The sequence below is a fragment of the Haliaeetus albicilla genome, chromosome 18 (genome assembly GCF_947461875.1).
Source record: "Haliaeetus albicilla chromosome 18, bHalAlb1.1, whole genome shotgun sequence".
Classification (NCBI taxonomy): domain Eukaryota; kingdom Metazoa; phylum Chordata; class Aves; order Accipitriformes; family Accipitridae; genus Haliaeetus; species Haliaeetus albicilla.
Window position 1 is genome coordinate 7,260,896 of NC_091500.1, and position 22,118 is coordinate 7,283,013.

Consider the following 22,118-nt stretch of genomic DNA (forward strand, 5'->3'; position numbering starts at 1 on the left):
CCTGGATGATCAGACAGAATGCATCTTCAGCAAATTTGCAGGTGAAGATGGGGTGGATGGAAATATGCCAAATGACAGTAAAATTTCAAGTCTCAAGGAACTTGATAGACTTGAGTCTGGGGCCAACAAAAATCTCATGACGTTCAGAAATGAAACAACACAAAAACCTGCACGTGGGACTTTCAGGCTGCATACTTGGCTGCAACAGAATGAGCATGACCAGCATATTAGAAGTTGTAACCTTCTGCTTGCTCATAGGGAAGTCACACCTGCAATGTTGTGATCTGGTTTGGGTCCACTAGTTCAAGACATGTGTTGAAAAACACTTGCAGAGTGCTAACAAAATTGTCAGGGACTTAGAGCATACAACCTTCAAGAAGAGTATGGGGGAGTTGAGGTTTTTTAATCTGGAAAAAGGAATCCAAAGAAGAATCTAATTTCAGACTACTTGAAGGAGGGTTTTAAAGATGATGGAGCCAAATTCAGCTTAGTAATAATGGCAGGTGGTAAAACAGCCAGCAATACCAATAAAGTGCAGCTTGGGAGGTTGAGGTTGGGTATTAGGGAAACCATTTTCACTAGAAGGGTGGTGCAGTCCTGAAAGAGCTTGCCGAGAGAGGCTGTTGAATCTCTGGTCTCAGAGGTTTTCAAAATAGAGCTAAACAATGCTATGATTTACATGATTTGCTGTCAGCAACAGCTCTGCTTCAGGTTGGAGGTTGGATTAAGTCCCTCCAGAGGTCTCTTCTAGCCAACGTTTCTATGACTTGTTCTCTGTAAGTGCATTGACCACACAGATATGACAAATGATAACTGAGAATAGTTCCTTTTCCCACCTCTCTCAAGTGGCTGTGTTAGGTAATGTTGGCAGAGTTTTATTTTACAGTCAACATGCCATAAAAGTCTTGTCCTTCACACAATAGGATCGTAGGAAAAATTACTGGATTGGAAGGGATATCTGGAGGTCTAGTCCAACCTCCTTCTCAAAGAGCTATCTTCAGAGTAAGATCAGGTTGCTCAAGATTATTCAGCTTTCTGAAAATCTCCAATCTTGTCAAGCTGTTCCAGTGCTTAACCACTCTCATTATGAAGAACTTTTTTTTTCTAATGTGTAATTGTAATATCTCTTGTGTAACTTGTTCCCACTGTCCCTTTTCACTGTGTGTGTCTAGAAAGAGCCTGTTTCTCCTGTCAGCCGCTCTTTAGGACATAGAAGACTGCAACTAAATCCTCCCTTAACCTTCTCTTTCCTGGTTGAATAAACCCAACGCCTTCAGCCTCTTCCTGTAAGTTGCACGCTCCAGATCCCGTTCAACGCTATCACTACGACAGCACACTGCTGATTTTTGTTCAATTTATTGCCCCCCAGGACCCGCAGGTCCTTGCTTGCAAAGCTTCTTTCTAGCCAGTCTTTGAATAGCAACCCTGTCCTCCAGGTTATCAGTTATTCCCCCAGTTTGTTGTAATTTGCTGTAATCCACAAACTTGCTAAATCCAGCGAGTTTATCTGCAACTTTTCTGTTCAACCACTCAGCCCACAGCCCCTTCAGTCTGGCTACAAGGACACCATGAGAGACTGTGTGAAAGGACTTTCTAAAGTCAAGGTAAAAAACATCCACTTTTCTTCCCTCATCCTCAGAGCCCATCCTCTCCTTACAGAAAGCAATCAGGTTGGTATAGCAAGATTTAACCTTGGTAAATCCAATCTAGGTTTTCAGTCACCTTCATGTCCTTCATGCGTATGGAAATGGCTTCCTTGGAGAATTTGTCCAGCAATTTCCCAGGCAAGAGGCAAGACTGACCAGTCAGTTCCCCCTTGGTTTTTTGCAGATGAGAGAAACAATTACCTTTTTTTTCCAGTTTGCAGGGAACACCCAATTGCCACAGCCTTTCAAAGGTGATAGGAAGTGGCCTCAGAATGAAGCTGGCCAACTCCCGCAGCACCATGCAAAACATGTACCAGAGAATTAAATCTATAATTACATTTTCTAAGGGAGCTCAGAAATATCTTTCCCCTTAGCTAGCGCTTGTATAGAATTAAGTCAGCAGATTCAGAACAGGGAAGCTCTTCCCCCTCCCCCTCTATATCAAAATTCTTAACGTATTATTTTCTAGCCATTACTGAGAAATAAGGGAGGATATAAAGGCTAAAAATAAAACCAAAAGGGTTTAATTAAAAAAAAATAATCATAATTTCAGAAACACATTGGAAAATGCAAAGTAGGAAAAGCTTTGGAGAGAGCAAGAAAAAAGTTCTTCTGGAAAAGTTTCAGAAGCAAAACTGAAAGTGAGCAACAAAATAAACCCACCCATGAAAAATCAAAGCTCTTCTGTTGCCCTCCAGCACACAGCATGTCTCTCTTCATTACAGGAGTAAGAGAAGAACAGATGAGCTGCCCTTGCCGTTCCTTTTGCGTAGCTGCCAATGGTGCAACACACAGGTGTTGCCAACTCTCTGTGTTGTGCAGAACTCAGATTAAAACCAGCTATTGTTTCTTTGATTTTTTTTCTGGTCTTTTTTTCCATCTTCTAACCATTCCTATTTTATTTTTCCCCTTTTTCTGTGACATTCATTGATTATTTTTTTCCTTGAATTCTTTTTTCATTGTGCTTCTCTTCACTATATTTATTTTTTAGGGCTCTCCTGGCATCCTCTTTGGTTATTCCGTGGTACCCAGCATAGCTCCCTGACATAGCTTTCCACCTCCTGACTCTTGTCTCCTATTTTACAGTCTCCAGACACACAGATTCCTGTATTCCTGTGGCACAAATGCAGATAAACCTTATTCCATGCCTCGAGTTCCAGAGCATTAATGTATACACAAGAAATAATAATACATCCTAATAGTTAGGAAATTGTATTTATATTACCAGGGCAAGTTATTGAAGCTGTTTCCTGAGGCAACTTGCAAATTCATCACTGTTGGATGACTTTACAGTTAAACTACCCTATCTCCAGGTCTGGATAGTCAGAACTAGTGAAGTATCTCAGATTATTTCTGCATACACTCTCTTTCCTGGCTGTTCACAGAGCAGAAAACTCAGTCGGGTCCTTGTTATCCTGTGTCTCGATTCCTGCCCACCTTCCGAACAACTCCACTTTTATTTCCCTCTTATATTGAACCATACTGTGAGACCAGTGTGTGTCAGACCCATTGGCAGCAGGTTTATCTCTCCCTCTTCCTACCTCCAGAGCTAAATCCCCTCCAGGTTTGAGGCTGAAGTTCATTTCTCGCTCCCCAGTATGCGCTTGCAGCCATCAGTTGCAGCCGTTTCTCGCTCCCCGGCTTGGAGGAGTTGCTGCCCTGTTCCCTGAGCGCTGCCAGGATTTATGTGAACGATCTTTCTTAATGCTCGGTGTCCCATTTTAATGCCAGCCTCAGAGATGGAGTCCCACAGTTTGAGAAATGTTCCTGTCACTGTGTCAATATTCTCTTTTTTGAGATTCTCTTTCAGTTCCTGCTCTCTAACACATCAAACATCAGGCATGGATGGTTTATCCCAGACCTGCCAGGGCTCTTTCATTCAATGTAGCACAAGCACATCAGGGCTGTCCTTGACATCAGCAGCATGTTAAGTTTTCAGACACCTTCAGCTTGGCCTGTCGTGCTGAGTGTCCCCGTAAAGACCTGCGAGCCATCCTCACTGCTTGCTTCCATACCTTCTGAGATCTCTTCTGTCCTGACACCTGCAAAGAATAAGGTAACTGTAAGGTAATGAGGACAGCACCCTCATTTTGATGACCAAAATGCTATTGTTTTGGGAGGAAATATGTTGTTTCTTCTCTCATACTGGATTATAGATACTTGCGGGACAGGGAACTATGCTGTGTTGTCTTTTAGGCAGCACCCAGCACATAACGGAATTGGGGCATCGAAGCCAAAACGCTGCTAATGTTCTCTGCATGTCATGTTACCTGACCCAGCCAGGAGATTCACTTGAGCTTAGGGGGAAAAATTTCTCCTGGAGCCTCAGGTCCTGGTAGAGGACAGAACGACACTGCTTGGCTGGGCAGCCAGGCGCCTGCACATCCATCCCAGCTCTGCTGCTCGCCTTGCCTGCTCCAGAGCCATGAAAAGCACCAGGCTGCACCAAGCCTCTGTTGTTCCTTCACCAGTCCCAGTCCCTGTTCCTCCCAGTTCCCTGGTGGCCGTTAAAAAGTCTGTCTGGGGCCCTTCCTCCAACCTCCTGCTGTAGTAGGAGCAGCCCACAGGAGATTCAGGGAGAAATAAAACTCAGTTTTGCCTAACACTGTGAAGAAGTCCGGAGGCAGCCTTCTCCCCATGCCCAAATCCCTGAGGAGCTGGTCATTAAATGTGCTCTGAGCTTGTCCACCACTCAAAGACTGTGGCAGGAGGAAACTCTCATCCATAGTTCTCACAAAAGCCAGTTCCAGATAATGGGGCTATTGGAACCTGTTGTAAGCGATGTTAATACCAGGTACTAACACAGGGGAAGAACTGGAACTGGCAAACCTTCCTAGCAAAGGGTTTTCCTGTGACAGTCAATGTGTTAAATACCAGCTTTCCAAAGAAAGACGTGACATAGCTGAATCCTGATAACAGCTTGACTCCAGGAGGAAACATTTGATTTATAAACTGAAATTCTTTCTTTGCTGCAAGAGATCAGCTGATGCTGATTTCAAATGATGCTGATTTTGTTTTTCATCTCCCCAGAAATATGTCTGCTAAGTTCTGCCATCCCCTTGATGTGCAGTTTCTTGGCATCCCCACACAGCAGCATGGTTTAATGTGAGAGAAGTGCTGGAGTTACCCACTGGCATCTGCTCTCATTCCCTCTCCAACTTCTCTTTAGATTCAATGAACTTCTGTTATGCTGGATATTAAATTGCACTGAATCCTACACTTGGCCAATTCTATTATCCTCTCTCTTGCATTTTTCAAAAATACAGCCACAGTTGGCCACTCTAAAAAGGTCTTGTATAGTTTGCATAGCACATAGATTATATACTGCACACAGTGAATTTAGTGCGCAAATATCCGAGCATGTCGGCAGAAACCAGTAACTGGGAACTGGAATGTATACAACAAAACAGCCAGGAATGCCAATGTCATTAAAGGAAACCCTGGTGCCAGAACAAGGAGCACAGCCAGGGGGGACAGTGCAGCCGAGGAAATGTCCCCAGACCCAGGAAACGGTAGTGGAGTCATAAGTACCAGTGTTTCTTCACCCACACTAACAGCCTCGTTCCCCCACAGATAAGTTGTAGGTCAGGTTTAAGAATGGTTATTCTGGGACATGCAACAGACACAGGGAATTGCGGCTTTTACGTTTTGAAGCTGTTAAGTTCCCTGGTTACTTCCATGTGGGAGCAGGTTCTGCCCACCCATAGCACCTCTCACCTGTGACCTCCTGGGAGTGAGCATCGTGCCCCTTTCTAAGCCACATAAAAGGCACTAGGACAATACGAAGGACTCAGAGGAGCCCACGATCAATAGACCAATACTTAGCAGCAGGGAGCAGCCGAGTGGAAGAACTGGCTGCTCTAACCTGCAGTACAAACGATGCATCGCTACCTCCTCCGGCAGCTGCCAAAAGCAGCAGTAGTGGCTACCGCAGGCAGCAAGGGAAGGCTTTCCTCCCCACCTAAACTGCCTCAGACCCCACTGAACCTTTACAGCACCCAAAACCCACCCTGAGCTTGCTGGGATCTCACTGATGCCCCTCAGCTCTGTACTCTTGTGCTTTCGCCAAACTTGCAGTAAGCTCTCCCTCTCTTCCTGAACCAAGTCTGCTGTCACAGCAAAAGTGAGTTTTGTCATCCTTTGGATATCATCCTAAGGTAGTTGATCTCATTCCTGCCTGCAGTGCTGAAAAGCCTTGAAATGGCTCCTCCCCAAAATGAAGCTAAGAGAGTATTTTCCTCTGCTGAGGAACGGAGAAGAAGATCTATTGAATGCCTCCTGCAAACTGTGCAGGCTCTGGGGAGGTGACTGCTTGCAGAGAATCCCTTAGTCTCCTGCAGGAGCTGCTCTCTGTGCAGCAAGGAATCTCTTTGCCTCTGTGTGCACCCCCAAATTCAGGCAGTACAGCTCCCAGATTGTGCTTCCCGAAAATCAGACCCACCGTATTAAAGCATTTTGTAGGCCGACACAAGTCAGTACCAGACCTTTACTTTTTCTTCTTCAGACAACGCTATATCCACCAGGTTGTGCTGTATCTTATGTAACAACTGTTTAACTAGATAAAATCCACCCCAAATAGTAAGTTGGAATGAACAGAAGCATTTTCTTCATAACCGTTGAAACATTGTTTCAATCTTTGGGAAAATACATCTGAAGTAAATTTTAAAAATATTTTATAGTCATTCTGAAAAAGCCAAAACTAGCCTTTCCATTTTCTTCCATTTTTTTCTCTGGCTTTTATGAAATTTCCCCAGATTTTGTGACAAATCAACAAAATCAGTATTTTTGACAAGTCTTGCTTACCTTAGAGTTCTTCCATCTGCTCTAACAACTGATCAAGATAAAATTTGTTGTCTGCTGATTTCAGTGGGGACCCTGTTATTAATCTCACTGGAGCCATCTTTTGAGGCCAAAACATTTATAATGCACACACATTCAGCTAATATTTAAAGAATGATTTTGTGGTTTTAAAAAATATTGAACTAATGCAACCACTTTCCTGCTATGTGATGGACTAGTTTTGCAAGAAGGTCTGCTTCCAAGTGACACCATGCATGAGAGCTCGCAGATTATCACCTGACATAAGTAATCAGGCTGGAAAATTGCTGCTACTGTAATTGAGTCATTCAATTGCAACTATTGTTGGAGTTATCTCCTCCCCTTGGCCCAGGAGGCAGAGACAGATGAGCAGTCAGATCCTTGTACTTGAAACACTCCTAGCATGGAAAACTGCAATGCTGCTGTTTTGTTTTCCAGAAATTAAAGCTGATCCTCAGGGGAAAGGTGTCATTTAAAGATGCAGGGAACTGTATCTATGAATCCAGAGGAGACTGTCAAAGTGAGTATGTCTGAATCAGCCCGTATTGGGACTGATGCTTCATTGGCTTGCAGCTTTCCTTGCCTATTTATAATTTCTAAAAGTTAGGTACAAAAGAGTCTAGCAGTAGAAACTTATTGGGAATTTTTATTTGGTGGCACCCTAGTCAGGCATTTGCTTACCATCTCTGGGTGGAAAGATCAAAGCAAATGAGAATCACAAACACACTGAATCTGATGATCTACTTTGAAAATTCAAAGGAGCATCAATCATCCAAGTCAGTCAATTGATCATCACATTGCACACATCAAAGCGTTACAGGGGTAGAAGCTAGCTAAAACTCTTTTACAGTTCTGCCTTGCAAAGCAGCTTGATGGTTTAAGTATATCAGGACAACAAGCTTGTCTCCCCAGGCTCTGCAACACAAGCGTAACCTCAGCCTTTCAAAGTACATGAAGCCCTATGCATGCAGTTAATTATAAATAGTGTTGAAATGGAAGCTTAAAAATGGAAGGTCGTGTTCCCTCCATCTGAACATTAAATCCCTTCAAGATCAGGCTGCCCTAGATAGAAGTAGCTGCATTCAGCTGTATGGTATCTGTATTACAGAATGTTCTTTGAAATGATCAGGTGGTAAAAGGAGCTTGACTTGTACTTTAACGAAGAGCCAAAGCAAAGAGGAAGGGTTAGATACACTGCCTTTTCTACGTGCTCAGCTAACAGCACAAACATGTTTGTTACAGCTACTTGACCTCAGGAATGTCTAACTGTGAGCTCTCTTTATCCCACTGGAGACAGGCTTCAAGGAAAGGGCAAAGCCCACAAAGCATGGGGTATAAGGCCCGTAGCCACCCAAATACATACGTTGGACTTGCCGGTATGCCAGGAACCATGATCTGCTGGGTAGGATTTATCACAGCCACCCTTCTTTAAACTAATATTCAGTCACAAATGTAAAAAATTGAGACCCAGAAGCCTTTGCTAGTTTTCTGCCACTGCAAATTGACACTGGCCAGAATTACTTTGCTGTTGCCTGAAAGACAACAACCAGCAGAAAGCCATGCCAAGCCCGACTCCAGACCTGTCCTTGGAGAAGTGCCGTCTCTGCTCCCTGCCCCGGCCTCATTTTGCCCCATTGCTTTTCTTTCTGCCCATCTTAACCTTGTCAATGTTAGCTGTTTCTCACAGTGTTAACCGGCCAAAGACAAATCCTGTGAACCAAAACCCACCCAAATGTTTGTGCAAATGACTTAGCATCTCGTCTGACCGTGCCACAGCAACCAATTCCTGGAGGACCGTTGCCTCTCACTAGAAACACTTTGCACCAGGATCGCCTGGACAGCCTTGGAGTCGAGGGGATCTGGAGTCTACGTGGAGTCCAGGGTCCACCGAGACCTCCCATGTGAAACACCACCGGCCACAGAGACCGATGGTGCTGCCTGTCACCAGCTGTGCAGCACAGTCAATCTGTGTGCTTGAGCATCTCTGAGAGAAGGGGAGATTGAACCCAGCTCAAAGCAGTTCAATCCACTTCAACCCACTCTCCATTCACTCCAGAAAAGTACCCTCAAACATCCCTTTGGGTGAGCTGAATAAAGAAAGCCGCTGCTGCTCTTGCTTCTTGTGGAGAAGGGAGATGGGTCCTCGTACGGCCCCCTGAAATTGCAAGCAAACACTTTTCCTGGGGCTGAATAATGCATTTTTGTTTTAATTTGGAGGAGGGGGCGATTTTTATGGTTTCAGTGAAAACCGAAAATGTGTCATTTCTCTTCAGCTTGATCTTTGTGTTGTGTTTTTAAGGGTGGTGAGGTCTACTTTAGACCTTAGATCGATTTCAGTGTGCTGCATATATGTAAAAAATACTTAGGAATTCTCGGAGACAGTTTTGACCTTCAACTGCAAAACCAGACAGTCTTGTCTTTCTCCTTCTACGTTTAAAAACACAACAGTAGCACTTTCCAGCATAAGCCTGTGCTTTAGGAAGCACGTAAGTCCTTTTCAGATAACAATCAAGCGAAATCAGTGAAAAGCTCCATTGCACCTTGTGCGAAGGATAACATCACCGCTGTTTGGCATAGAGCAAGGCCATGGTCTGAAGAGTATGTGAATATTCGCAAGGATATTACAAAATGGCAACAACATGAAGCCCATTCCTGACACAATTCAGTCCATAAGCAGCTCCAGAGCAACGATGAAAACTCTGTGATTCAAATTATGCCTGTGCATGGATATTGGTAGGATCAGATACCTTGACGAGGGTGTAACAAGAAAATAGTAGTGCTAATATCCTTTGTGAGCCTATTTTTGAAACTTTTGCTCATATTTAATAGAAATCTGTGCACCTCCTGTCATACAGCCCGATCAGAGAGGCAAAAAAAGCTAGAAAAGATTTTACTGACTGATCTCCCAAGGGCAGAGATGAACATCAAATCTACTCAGGCAAGCACGTATTGCAGAATCAGAGCTCTAGTTTTTTAACCTCATTGACTGTTTAGCTTTACTCTCTCCATTTACTGCTCTTGACCGAAATTGTAGTATACGTTTGTCATTAAAATTCCAGCACCATATTCATCTGATAAGAATTCAAACAATAAAGAAGGTGCCATGAAATTAATCTAGCACTCTGGCAAAAATCAGAGCGATGGGAATTGATGAAGTACAAGCTTAATCCATTCTTCTTTGAGTTTCACTGTCATTTCAAGGTCCACCTGGGATTGTTACATGGACTGGCTTTTAGGTTGGATGAAGTTTATGAGAAGAGATTAATAAGTATCTATTGATTGTATCTAAGCAAAGACAACTACAGTACACTCATCCAATTCTTTTTTGGTGACACATAGATTTTATGACAATATGTGTTAACTGATATAATCAATTTTCTTAAATCTAGATAAGAATAGGTCCTTAGCTAAAAGTGTGTATTCCCTGGATTTTGCGGTTAGAGGCCTGATTTTTGAAAATGCCTTGTATAAAATTTGCAAGAGAGAAGGGACCATTAAAAGCAAACCCATGCACAAAGGAATCAATAGAACAGAAGAAAATCTGGTTCATTTTTTTTTTGTCAGCTCCTAAATTGCCTGTCTTCATTCCTTTTTCTACCCTGTTTCCCATCACATACTGTGAGCATGCACTCAATGGCAACAACAAGGCAATTCCAGGATACTCTAGGTGGCTCCTGCTCAGTTCTTCAGCACCATCCAATCTGAAGATGCTTGTGTTGTCAAAGGCATATAAGAACGTACAGATGCCTACAATTTACTGTGACTAAATAGTGGTGACTGAAAATGACAGTGGTAATGATATCCTGGCAATCAGAGCTGAGAATGAGTCACATGCTGTTTTTTAAATGGAACAAAGAAGACCAATTGTATTTCAATTCTGCAGGTGTTGGAAATTGCACTGGGGTAAATCAGAGTAGAAGACTAATTTATTTTTTGTGGTATGTTGATACCTCTGGAAAGTAGAAGCTCAAGCCAAAATTTGGGTTGAACTGAAACAAAACCCTTCAGATAGCTTTTGTTGAATTGAAAAGTAAAATCCAGAAACAAAAATATTTTAGATTCTACAATTATTTCAATTTCAGACATTTCTCCCATGCTAATTCCAAAGAAATCTGAAAATTAAGATAATTTCAAATCAAAACTGTTTGGTAATTGTTATGGAAAAAAGTGACTATATTCTAATTATATTATTATTGTTGGTAGGAACTGGAAATTTGGAAAACTTAATGCAACATCATGAAACCTGCACTTTGGAAAAAAAAAAGTGAATCTGAAACCCGTTGTACAGCTTCACATCTGGGACCTATGTGATATATAAAGATTCCCTGTGACTCAAATTACAAATAAGCCTGATGTTGTGGTCATTTGAATTTAATAGTAAGACTATGCCTCAAATAAAATGTTTTTTATAAAATAGTACTTCAGCTCAAGGGAAACTGTCTTAATTGTATGTGTGTTTCCACAGGCAGAAATTATTAACTTCTGTTCTCCATAGAGTCAGAGTACCCAAAATGTAGAGTGCAGCCTATAGAAAACAGCTTTGACAGGTAATGCTCTGAAGAGTCTGTGTCAGAGAGTCCATTCTGTGCCCTAATCCAGAAAGGACAAGGCAAAACCAGCCTCAGCTCCAAAAAGTAATAGTTTGTGCTGTTTAGTTCTCAGATCCCTGACGCAGCTACTATTATATCAGCAAAAATAGCAGCTCTCATACACGTATCCTAAGTGCTTGTTAGGAATTGCAGTTGAAACTGTTTCAGGGATACATTTGTAATGCACAAATGTCTGTCTAAGTTATCCCATTATCTCTGGGATTGTAGAGGCATTACTGACACTTCAAAAACATTTCGTAAGAATATTCTACAAGAACACTAAAAATGCTTTCTATGTCTTGTAGGGCTCTGAAGAGCAAATTCTGAAGAGCAAACTCTTCCCCATCTCCAGCTGAAAAGGTACTACTGTCTCACTGATGATCCAAATATCTTGAATAGAATTTTACCAAAACCAAAATGCGTTATCGGCAATTGTAATTCATGCTTAAAAGGGACTCTCACTCAGATATCTCAGTATTTTACAAGCAAGCCTCACTGATGATCTCTGCATGGCATTGTATCTGTTTTATGGAGCGCACCGATCAGGGCAAAGCTGAATGCTTGGTACCAGCCGTGTGAGGACTCATTTGCTGTCTTGAGAGATAAACTCTTGTAGACCTCACACGCGGTACCACTGATGTGTCTATGAGACCTCAGAGCAAAAGCACGCTGTACCCACGGCACTTGGGCACTGCATAATTGCATCAGCAGGATCCTGTTGCGGTAGTAACTAAAGAGATCCTCTGGGAAGAAAAACAGGAGAATGGGCTGGAAATCTCTGTAACAACTGTCACGCTGCTCAGTTCTGCCCCTGGGTAAGCACAGTACCTGCTGAAGGCAGGAGGACTTTTTTAAGGGACGGGCACTTCATATTGCTGTAAAAAAATCAAATCCAGGTTGGCTCACTGAGTTCTGAAGGAGAATATCTTTAGAAAATTTCCTATAAATGTTTAATCATTTCATCCTGGATAGCATTTAATTAGCAATCTAATTAACTTTTTGTATTTTTTATTAATGCATCCAGCTGGCTCCCCCCCTCCCATTTTTAAATCTCATTGATATTTTGGGTCTTTCTAGATGTCCCTAAGCTTGTCAGGGTACAGCCAAATTATCACCTTGATTTTAAAGAGGATTATGCATGTGCACACAACCTTTTAAATCCCCATTATTTCAGAATCTGCTTTAAACCCTTCTAATGTTTTTATTACAGATTTTATATTCTAGAGGAAAAAGTGACAAGGAGCAAAGGCAGGATATTTCTTACCTTTCTTTTTGCAGTGAATCTAGTTAAGACATTTAAGAAATTTTTTTCCCTCTGCTTTAGTCAGTGTATATTAACAAAAAGCATAAGAAAGGGAGAAGGGAAATACTCAGGAGGGGAAGCACATGGAAAATGTAGGTCAATAAAAATGGCTGCATCTTTCCGAACACAATGAAACACACATTCCTTTACATCCATCTTCTTGAGCCAAAACCTGAATTGAACTTCTGGAATCTGAAGTTAATTTCCCACTATCCTCATCCTGCTTTTCTGCCTTGCAGTCCAAGCCAGGGAGAGAAGCAGAAGCATATCAGAAGAAATCCAAGCCTGGATGACTCTCAAGAGCCACCAAGGTCTTGTCACCAGCAGTAAAGAGCAGTGCGTGGTTAAAAGACTGTATGAGTCCTGAAAGCAGTAACTCTAAGTAAACCCCAATCAGGATTGAGCCCACACTCCTTCAGTGTTAATTGGAATAAGTAATTTTCATTACTCTGTGCAGAATTACTTATTTATCAGATTCCAGACCCCTTTTTCCTGGAGATTATACAAGTATCTACAGCAGCTTCACTCAGAAGATAGTCCACGTTGCTGTTGTTCTCTTCCTCTCCATACAAATGACTTCTACCTAATCATTGGTTTATAACAAAGAAAAGCAAAAACTCTTTCTTTCAGTCACCTCCTTGCTGTTGTGGGAGTTAAAGCTATTTTCATACCATCCTTATTCTCCTCTGAGATGTCCGTGAATCTGATAACTAGGATGTAACAGACATCACAATGCTCAGCCAGGGGCCATTCTGCATTACTGGCTTTTTCGCTTTTGTTGAAGATAGTGGGCTTGCTTAATCCACCTTGTGTACTCAGTACATTGGCTTCCGCTACTCTTTTGACAGAATTCACCTAGTCTAAGACACAAGGTTGCAGAAGTTTTTCAAAGTAGCTAGCAACTCTCAGAAAAACATGGAAAGGCAGAAATTCTGCAATTAAACAATTTTTAATGAACTCTAGAGGTGGTTTAATGGATGTAATTAATTGGTATTTAAATGGATTTATTTATTGGCATTTAAAATGTGGCAGTAAACAGACAATATCTAGAATGTCCTCTCCCCTTTTCATCTCCTAGTAACCAGGAGAAACTTCAAAAATGTCGGTTATTTACTTACATATCAGCACAGAACAAATATCTGAGAACTTCATGCATCTGCTACCAGTTTCCCTTCCACATTCTGAGGGCTTTGTCCATACTAAGTGCAAATTATTTTGAAAATTTTCATATTGACAAGAGATGCTGCATCATTTGGTGCTTAATGATAGAGACCAAACTTCCTGAAATGGCAAGTGCCATTGCCCAGCTACAGGCCAATAAGTATGACATCCTTGTCATTAATCAGACAATCCCTGAAGGAGGTGATCTTTGCTACATTAGCAAGAGGACCTGCTTTGTTCTGTTCTCCTCCTGCTCATTTTATCCCCAACAACAGCCCGTTCTCAGTCACTGATGAGTGTGCAGTTCAGTAGAGACTTTCCAAAATAATTGGGGTTTAATTAACTGGGGTTAAGTAACTTGCAACTGTAAATGTGTGAGACTGGATCTGGAAATGAAATAAAACCTGGAATTAATCAAAAAGTCTGTGTTGCTGCCACTCAGGGACTATATTGATCCAATGTTTGATTAAAAAAAAAAAAAAAAAAAAAGACATGGGGACATGGGACTGGTAATTTATCCAGGGTATTGGAAATTTTAGGTTATCAATGAACAAAATCCTATTTGTCCTGTTTGACCAATCTACTAACTGTCTTTTGGTGCTCTAGGAAGAAAGAGTTTGGGACTCAAAGAGATGAAGCAGTTTCCTGATGGAGTAATTTATGGGAAAAGATTGACAGGTCTCTGCTTTACTCCAAAAAGTTTTAGTAAGACCCAGCCACTGGGGTGATCAAATCAGGTCTCCAGTAAGACATCTGAAACCTGAGGAGAGACTGTCATGTATACCCTATTTCTAACATGGTATTTTCTACTTCCTCTATTGATCACAAATGGGACTGTACTGCATGTGCAAATTACTCAATGCCTGGAGGCCGGAGAAAATAACACAATAACTTCTGCATGGTAAAGGGATGAAAATTAGTTTACTTGCTTTTCAAGGTTTTAAGAACCTGAGCCAGAGCCCTGAAATACATAGGGACATGACATATTGGCTTCAGGAGCTTCTGATCTGCCCTTTTGTGCCATTGCTTAAATAAACATCACAGAATGACCAAAGCTATATCAACATTCCTGGCAATACCATTAAGTAGAAATAAGGTCTGAGCACTGCTGTATTTTCTGCTTCCAGACAGCAGGTAGGCAAATTTTTCTCAATAGTTAACAACACCGTTGATCTAAAAGCAGGTCTGCTATCTCATTGCAATTCAGGTGCCCTTCATCTTTTTGACACAGTCTTTGCTCTCTTGGATATTACTGTGTCCCACGACCTATTTGCAAACCCCACAATGATAAGCAGTACTGAGAGGAAAGAATGGAGTCAGCATCATTTGGTCTGCTTAGTAATGAGCCAGAAGACATTTTGAATGTAAATCATGTTCTTAAATTTGCAAACTACATAAAAAAAAAGGAGGGACAGGAGGAAGAAACTAGACCAGACAGATCAAGATCAAATTTCCCAACATTTGAAGTCTTTGCTCATGCTGGTGGCTTTTATATACAGACTAATTAAGTTGTCTAAAGAAAAGATACCAAACACTATACAGCAGCAAAATCAGGTGGTAGCGTACTTCTCTCCTTGTTAATTCTTGGAGCTTCAAAAATCTGCTTTCTGTTTCAATACTTTCAAAGACAGTTTTTTATTTACCATATTTCACTGATAATTATTTCATGCAGCAACTTTTATACAAGTGGTTGCTGGATGATTATGCTCCAGATAACTATTAAAGTTGATGAATGCATTTTGGTATTAACATTCTGTAGCATGTAAAACAGTTGCAAAAGGACAGATGGCCCCTTGTAATTACTATTTCTGTTAATTATTTATATTTCTGTGTTGTCTAGAACTCCAGAAGATGAAAAGATCGCTATGTGAAGTGCTGTTTATTCCCAATGAAAGAGATGATCCCTGACCAAGGCAGGAGCAATTTGCTAGGTAAGAGGGAGAGAAAAGAAGATTTATTTTTCTGTTATTATACAGATAAGATGCTGAGGAATAAAAATAAGAAGACCTTAGCTACATTTCTACTAGCAAACTAAACAGTACCAGGGATTCTCTCCTGGATCTGAGATAAAAATGCATGTGTTTTTTGTGTCCCAAATCTCAAAAACTCTTAACCTCCAAAACAAGATGGCTGAAGTGTCTGGTCCATGCTGACTTTCAAACTGTGCACAGAAATTGTCTGGGAGAGTGCTAGCTGGCTCAGGAAAAAAAAGTTTCAACAACTGGTCTAATGATTAAAAGTAGAGAAGGTTGAATTTTAGCGCCCCAGTGTTGTCTAATTTATGCATATAGCTGTAGCACCATTTTAGCACAGGATCTAATTGACACCACATTAACATCTGTCAACTGGCAATGTTACTATCCATTTATATGTTCTAAGTGTAGGGGAAATACCATAAAAATACTTATCCCACCATCTAAGGGAGTTAAGTCAGGTCCTTACTGGTTTGTATTGGCAGAGGAGCTAATGCAACCAGACCCTCACCTTCTAATTAGTGTTAGCAACAGCACTGAAATCAGTACATATGTGTGCTTCTGAATAGGAGAAGATCCCAGATGCATATTTGGTAAGGCAGGTTGGATATGCAAACTTCTCTAAAGAAACATTTTTTAAAGTTACATTTAGGGATATATATGGGCTCTATTGAGACACTGGAGATGGACCAAGTTATATTATCTGGCCTCTCTTCTACAATAGCTATATTCAAAATGCTTTAAGAAGTAATTTTTAGGGTCTCAACAAAAAGACCTCCTTTTAGCTTTTTTGTTGGAACTTGGATTAGTAATGGGGAAAGTATCCCAAAGGACGGAGATTCCACATCCTCTACAGGTACCCGTGCCAAGGTTGTGACCACCCTCATGGCAAAAATTAATTTCTTTATATATTTTCTTTTGAATTCCCCATGTTGCAGCTAGTATCCACGGCCTGCCATCCTGTCACCGTGCACTTATCTGAAAAGTCTTTTGGTCTTCTCTGCATCCTCCAGTCAGAGAGATGTAGCCAGCACTAGGATGGCCCCTGAAGCTTGCTCTTTTTTTTCCAGGCTGAACAAACTCAATTCCCTCAGCTTCTTGTACAACTTGTTCTGCTACTCCCCATCCATCTTGGGTGCTCGTCTACGTTGACTCCATCCAATAAGTCCACCTCCACCGGGCTCACTCCTATATGTCCATGTTTCTCTTGCACTGGGGAGCCCAAAACCAGTGAGAAACTTCTCTTAGAAGAGAAAGATCACTTTACCTAGACACGCTGGCTGAATTCTGCTAATGCATCCCAGGAGGATGTTGGCCTTCTTTATCACAAGGGCGCATTGCTGGTCCATGGTAAACTTGTTGTCCACCAGGACCCCCAGTTGCTCTTCTCCAAAGCCACTTTCCAGATGGTCAGCCCCCACCTGGTCCTGGTGCATGAGGTTACTTTGTCCCAGGGGCAGGACTTTGCCTGTGCCTTTGCTGAACTTCATGAGGCTCCTGCCAGCCCATATCTCCAGCCTGATGAGGTCTCCTTGAACAGCAAATATCTTCTGCAAACTTGCTGAGACAGAACGCTGGCACATCATCAAATTCATTAATAAAGGTGTTAAAGAGTAACTATTGGCCTCGGTATTGATCCCCAAGGGATGTCACCAGTAACCAGCCACAGCTGGACGTAGTACTTCCGATCACTTGCTGTTTAACATTTTTCCTTCTCTAGTTAGGTCATTTGTGTTCTGAATAAAGAAAAAATTAAAAGGAAGGATATATTTTGTGATAGTAGCATGACATATATGAATAAAATTATCAAAAATATGGCCATAATAATTAGTGACAAGCTCTGGACTGAAGAAGAAAACTGATATTAATGATGTTTATGCCAGATGCTGTTTCCAGTGCCTCTGCTGCTAGGTCAGCCTTGGATTAATTACACATTGGGTAATTTTCTGCATATGATGATAAAACTTCTGAGTAAATCAATTGCTTAATATTATTTATAATAGTGGTATATTACAGCTTTTGTAATACCTATTACTGTCTATAACTAGTTCTGTAACTTCAGTCAACTCAGACTAAACTGAGTTGACTGAAGTAAGCTAAATAATCTACAAGGATGGTCCAATTCTGTGCCTGAATTCCTTTGAAGTTTGCTTTCAGTTACAAAATAAATTCAATGTATGTGCATTCAGGATCAGGATCTCAGAGCAGTTCTGTAAGTAAAGAGCAGTATTGTTTCTGAAGTTAACATTTCCTTATGTTCAGCCAGAACATTGAGGGTTTTTTCATTTCCCATTATTATCTCCATTTCAATGGTATAAGGAGACCATAAAAGAAAGGCACCCCACTGAGTTACTGTATAAAGTTAAGAAAATGATCTGTCCTTGTCTGGACGGAAGAGGGCTGATAACAAAAGCCCTTCCCAGGAAATAGTCCAGGCACATTCCTAAATATATCATCAGGGTGAATATTGGCAATCCATAAAGTTAACTATACCTATGAATTATTTATAGTATCTAGGCTCTAAGGGGTGGGTATACAATTCTCTCCACCACCTTAAAAGCTCTGCCTGCAGTACAAATTACAACCTAATTACAAACTCAGTATAAAACTCTGGTGCAAACAAGTCTGGTTTGCTCCAACAAGAGCAGCCCTGAACAGCAGCAGTGGTGCTGCTGGTAGCGGGTCTCTTGTTAAGACACCATCACTTGAACATGCTTTAGGCCATTGCTGTTCCCATTATATCTGTCTTCTTATCACTTCTCTGGACCAGCACCAGAAACCTGCAAGCAGCAACCAAATATTCCACTAATGTGAGCCAAAGATTTTATTTTAGCAAACTGTATGTTGTCCTGTGGCTTCTTTCCCCTTTTTGTTATTCCTTGTCACTGAATTAAGACATTAGGGGATGTCTTTTGGAATGAAACATCCAATTACAGCAATTTTTAAAGAAAGAATGAAACAGTATCAGCCATATCACACTGCTCCCTGGTGAACTCCTTTTAAGTGAACACCATTACAGATCCCAAAGGACACTTTCCTGGCTGTCTTGCCTCTTAACTCTTTTCCTCTCCTCTCCTTCCTCAGTGCTCTGTCAGTTCTGTTTCATGCCACATTTCTTAGATTTCTTCTAGAAGCATTGTCTGTCCAGGTAGAGAAATGCAGTCACTGTTCCCTGTACTATTAATTTTAATTCATCTTTAATGCTTACACAATTCTTTCCTTGAACTGTTTAGTCTAAGTGTCTATTTTCTTTTGGATCAAAGACCTTCCTTAAATGCATTCCCATACTTAATGACCCCGTTTCATTTCGTTCTGGCTTTGTAATGAACTTCTTTGCTGGAAAATGAAGACAACAGACCTCTAAAAGTTGGTGTCTTCATCTCAGTCTCTCAGACTGGCTCTCTTTACACAGATTGACATTTAAAATGTATGTGTATGTATGGTACGTACACACAAGCAGATAAACATAAACATGTATTTCTAAAACATTAGAGTGAAAATGTTGCCTGAACACAGCAGGGTTAGAAATCCACCATACCAGAACCAAATCAGTCGGAGGGGGTTTTTAAATAGCTGCTTTGCCTCTAAATTGTGGCTGATGTGGCACCTTTACCCACTTTATAACTGGCTGGCCAGTGAGTGACGCGTTTGTACGAGTTGTGCCATTAGCCAGACCTCCGGCTGGGAGCGTGGTGAGCGCAGGGCACAGATGGTCACCCGTGAGCTGTGCAGCCGTGCGATGGAGAACACAAAACTGGAGCAAGGCCTGTCTCTGCACTGGCCTGGTTACTTCCTAGACACTTTGGGGTTTAAAATCCAAGAACAGCATTATGCAAAATGCATAAATAGGTGTACCTTAGTCCTTTCTTAGGTCTGACCTAGGGAATCCAAAGTAACCAAATCTTTCAGACTTCAGTGGGGTTTTTTTAACACCAACATGCTTGATGGCTTCATTGTTTTTAGGATTAGCCTTTCTGGCTATATAACTCAAGTTACTGGAAATTCCCTGATGTTATGGAGAGTTTTGGGTTCCCCCAGTGGAAAAGATTTGTGAACTGAAGTAGGAGGACAACTCAGCATCACGCACAACGCAACCCCATTGCTTAGACACACTAGAGGTGTGCTAGTAACAGAAGGAGGAGTAAAACCGCAGTGGGAAATGCCACGCAGGAGGCTGGAAAAATATCAAGACAGCATTAGACTGTGGTCCACGTCCTTCACAGTACAACATTAAAGGCTATCTTCTGTATATACTTTATTGCTGAATTAGATAATAAAAGCATATGCTTGCCCCCTTATGGAAATCAAGCCTCTTCCAGGTGCACCAGTCTCAGCAATCAAACACTGAAGAGTCTGTCATCACCTGCATGTGAATTTCAGAAGGAACATGTCCATCTCCATGAAGGATGAATTTGTTTTGTAGTCGCTAAGTACACAGAGTTCACCCACCTCTATGGGGACAGTAAACATTGTGCCCACTTTTCACAGCCTGCACTGGACCACCAAAGAAATGAATTTACCCACTTCTTTCTTTATCACCACACCAGTGAATGACATTTTCCTATTAACCAGTGGAGGGGGCGGGGGGGTTACCTCTGCTGGAAGTATCTAGCTAGCATGTTACACAACACTGATGTAAATGTATTACTTCAGAAATTAGTGCCAGTAGAATTCTGTGCAATGTTTAGACAAGACAATGGAAGGGAAGGGCAGTTAAATAAGATGCTTAAGCCATTAAATGTTTATATTATAAATATTTATCTTTGGAAAAGAGACACACTGCTATTCCCTGAATGTCACCAGCTATTAATTGCATAATCTGTGATTGCAAACACACTTCTGTTGTTTCCGAAGCATTTTGGACTTTAAAGGCTGAGAACAGTTGAAAAGCAGTTAAAATTTATTACCAAATAGCTTGTTCACCAGACAGATTTCCTTAATAGCTTTTTCCTTGGAAGGATTTGAAATTGCACCATTTCATATCTCAAAGCAACCATCTCAGAGATGAATTGGAAACATTGAAGACGAAGGAGGGTCCAGTAAGTCTTCAGAAACTCATAGATGGGTGATCTTGCTGTAAAAATTTGCAAAGTACCCACATATGAGTGTAAGAATACGTATTCCAAGCAAGACTAAATGTCCATTTCTAGCAGCATCCTGACACCAGCAGCGACTGCAAGCAAATGCATACTGCATAAGAGTATAAGAAAAAGCGAAGTAAACAATAATTTCCTCACATGGTCTGCCAGTCACCAGCAAGGGCTCTCCAGCAGCACTTGTCTTCAGTATAAGCTGTGCTGCCATCAATACAGGCATCCTTTACCTAAATAAATTTTCAATATTAGCCCAGTGGTCAGGCTGAGTTTTTTCACTCCATTTTATAGTCTTTCCCTCTCTCAGCCTTTCTCTCCATTACGGTACCATTGGCCCCCGGATAGCCCAGGCTAAATGATGCTTCTCAAGCCACAGGAATCCCATCATAGAGGACTCCTGGCTTGGATGATGTAACAATGGATGCAGAACAGGCGACGAGGTCATGTGAGACACACGCTTGCATGCAACAGAGCATGTCATGGATACCTTACCAGGCATGTTACAGCATGTGGTGGATGGCCCTTCCTAACTTTCTAAAATCAGTGCTCTGCCATGGCATTCTCCTGACTGCAAGGCAAGGGTGGTGGTGGGCTGTTTTGCAGTTCCAATGCAGATCAAGATCATAGAATCATGGAATCATATAATCATAGAACAATTTAGTTTGGAAAAGACCTTTAAGATCATCAAGTCCAACCGTTAACCTAGCACTGCCAAGTCCACCACTAAACCATGTCCCTAAGCACCACATCTACATGTCTTTTAAATACCTCCAGGGATGGCGACTCCACCACTTCCCTGGGCAGCCTCTTCCAGTGCTTGACAACCCTTTCAGTGAAGAAATTTTTCCTAATATCCAATCTAAACCTCCCCTGGTACAACTTGAGGCTATTTCTTCCTGTCCTATTGCTTGTTACTTGGGAGAAGAGATTGACACCCAACTCACTACAACCTCCTTTCAGGTAGTTGTAGAGAGCGATCAGGTCTCCCCTCAGCCTCCTTTTCTCCAGGCTGAACAACCGCAGTTCCCTCAGCCGCTCCTCATAAGACTTGTGCTCCAGGCCCCTCACCAGCTTCATTACTCTTCTTTGAATGCGATGACCAGAGGCAGTTGCAACAGGGAGTCAAACACCAGGAGGGAAGTAACCACTCCATGCTATAGGTATGAGAGGCACAAGCACAGTAAGGGGTGGGTGCAAAATAATGGGGAGAAGACCTTGAAGTGAGGGCCAAATCCTCAATCTCATGCTCAGCACAAGCTTGGCAGGTCTGTGGAGGGAGAGAGGAGAAAGCCAAGTGTCAGACTGATGCATCTTCTCTCTGGTAGCGGGATCCCCGTGTCCCTTCACTTGTATCCTCAGCCAGTTCACTTTCCTAATTTCCAGGACTTCCAGAGGGCAATTATACCTTTAAATGACCTCTCCGCTGGAAAAGAAGCATGTAGCATGCAAGTTAATCTGTCACATCTCAGCTGTGTAATTCTGTATAGAGCAGTCAAATTCATGGAAGCAATGTAAGTTGACAGCCCCTGGAAACC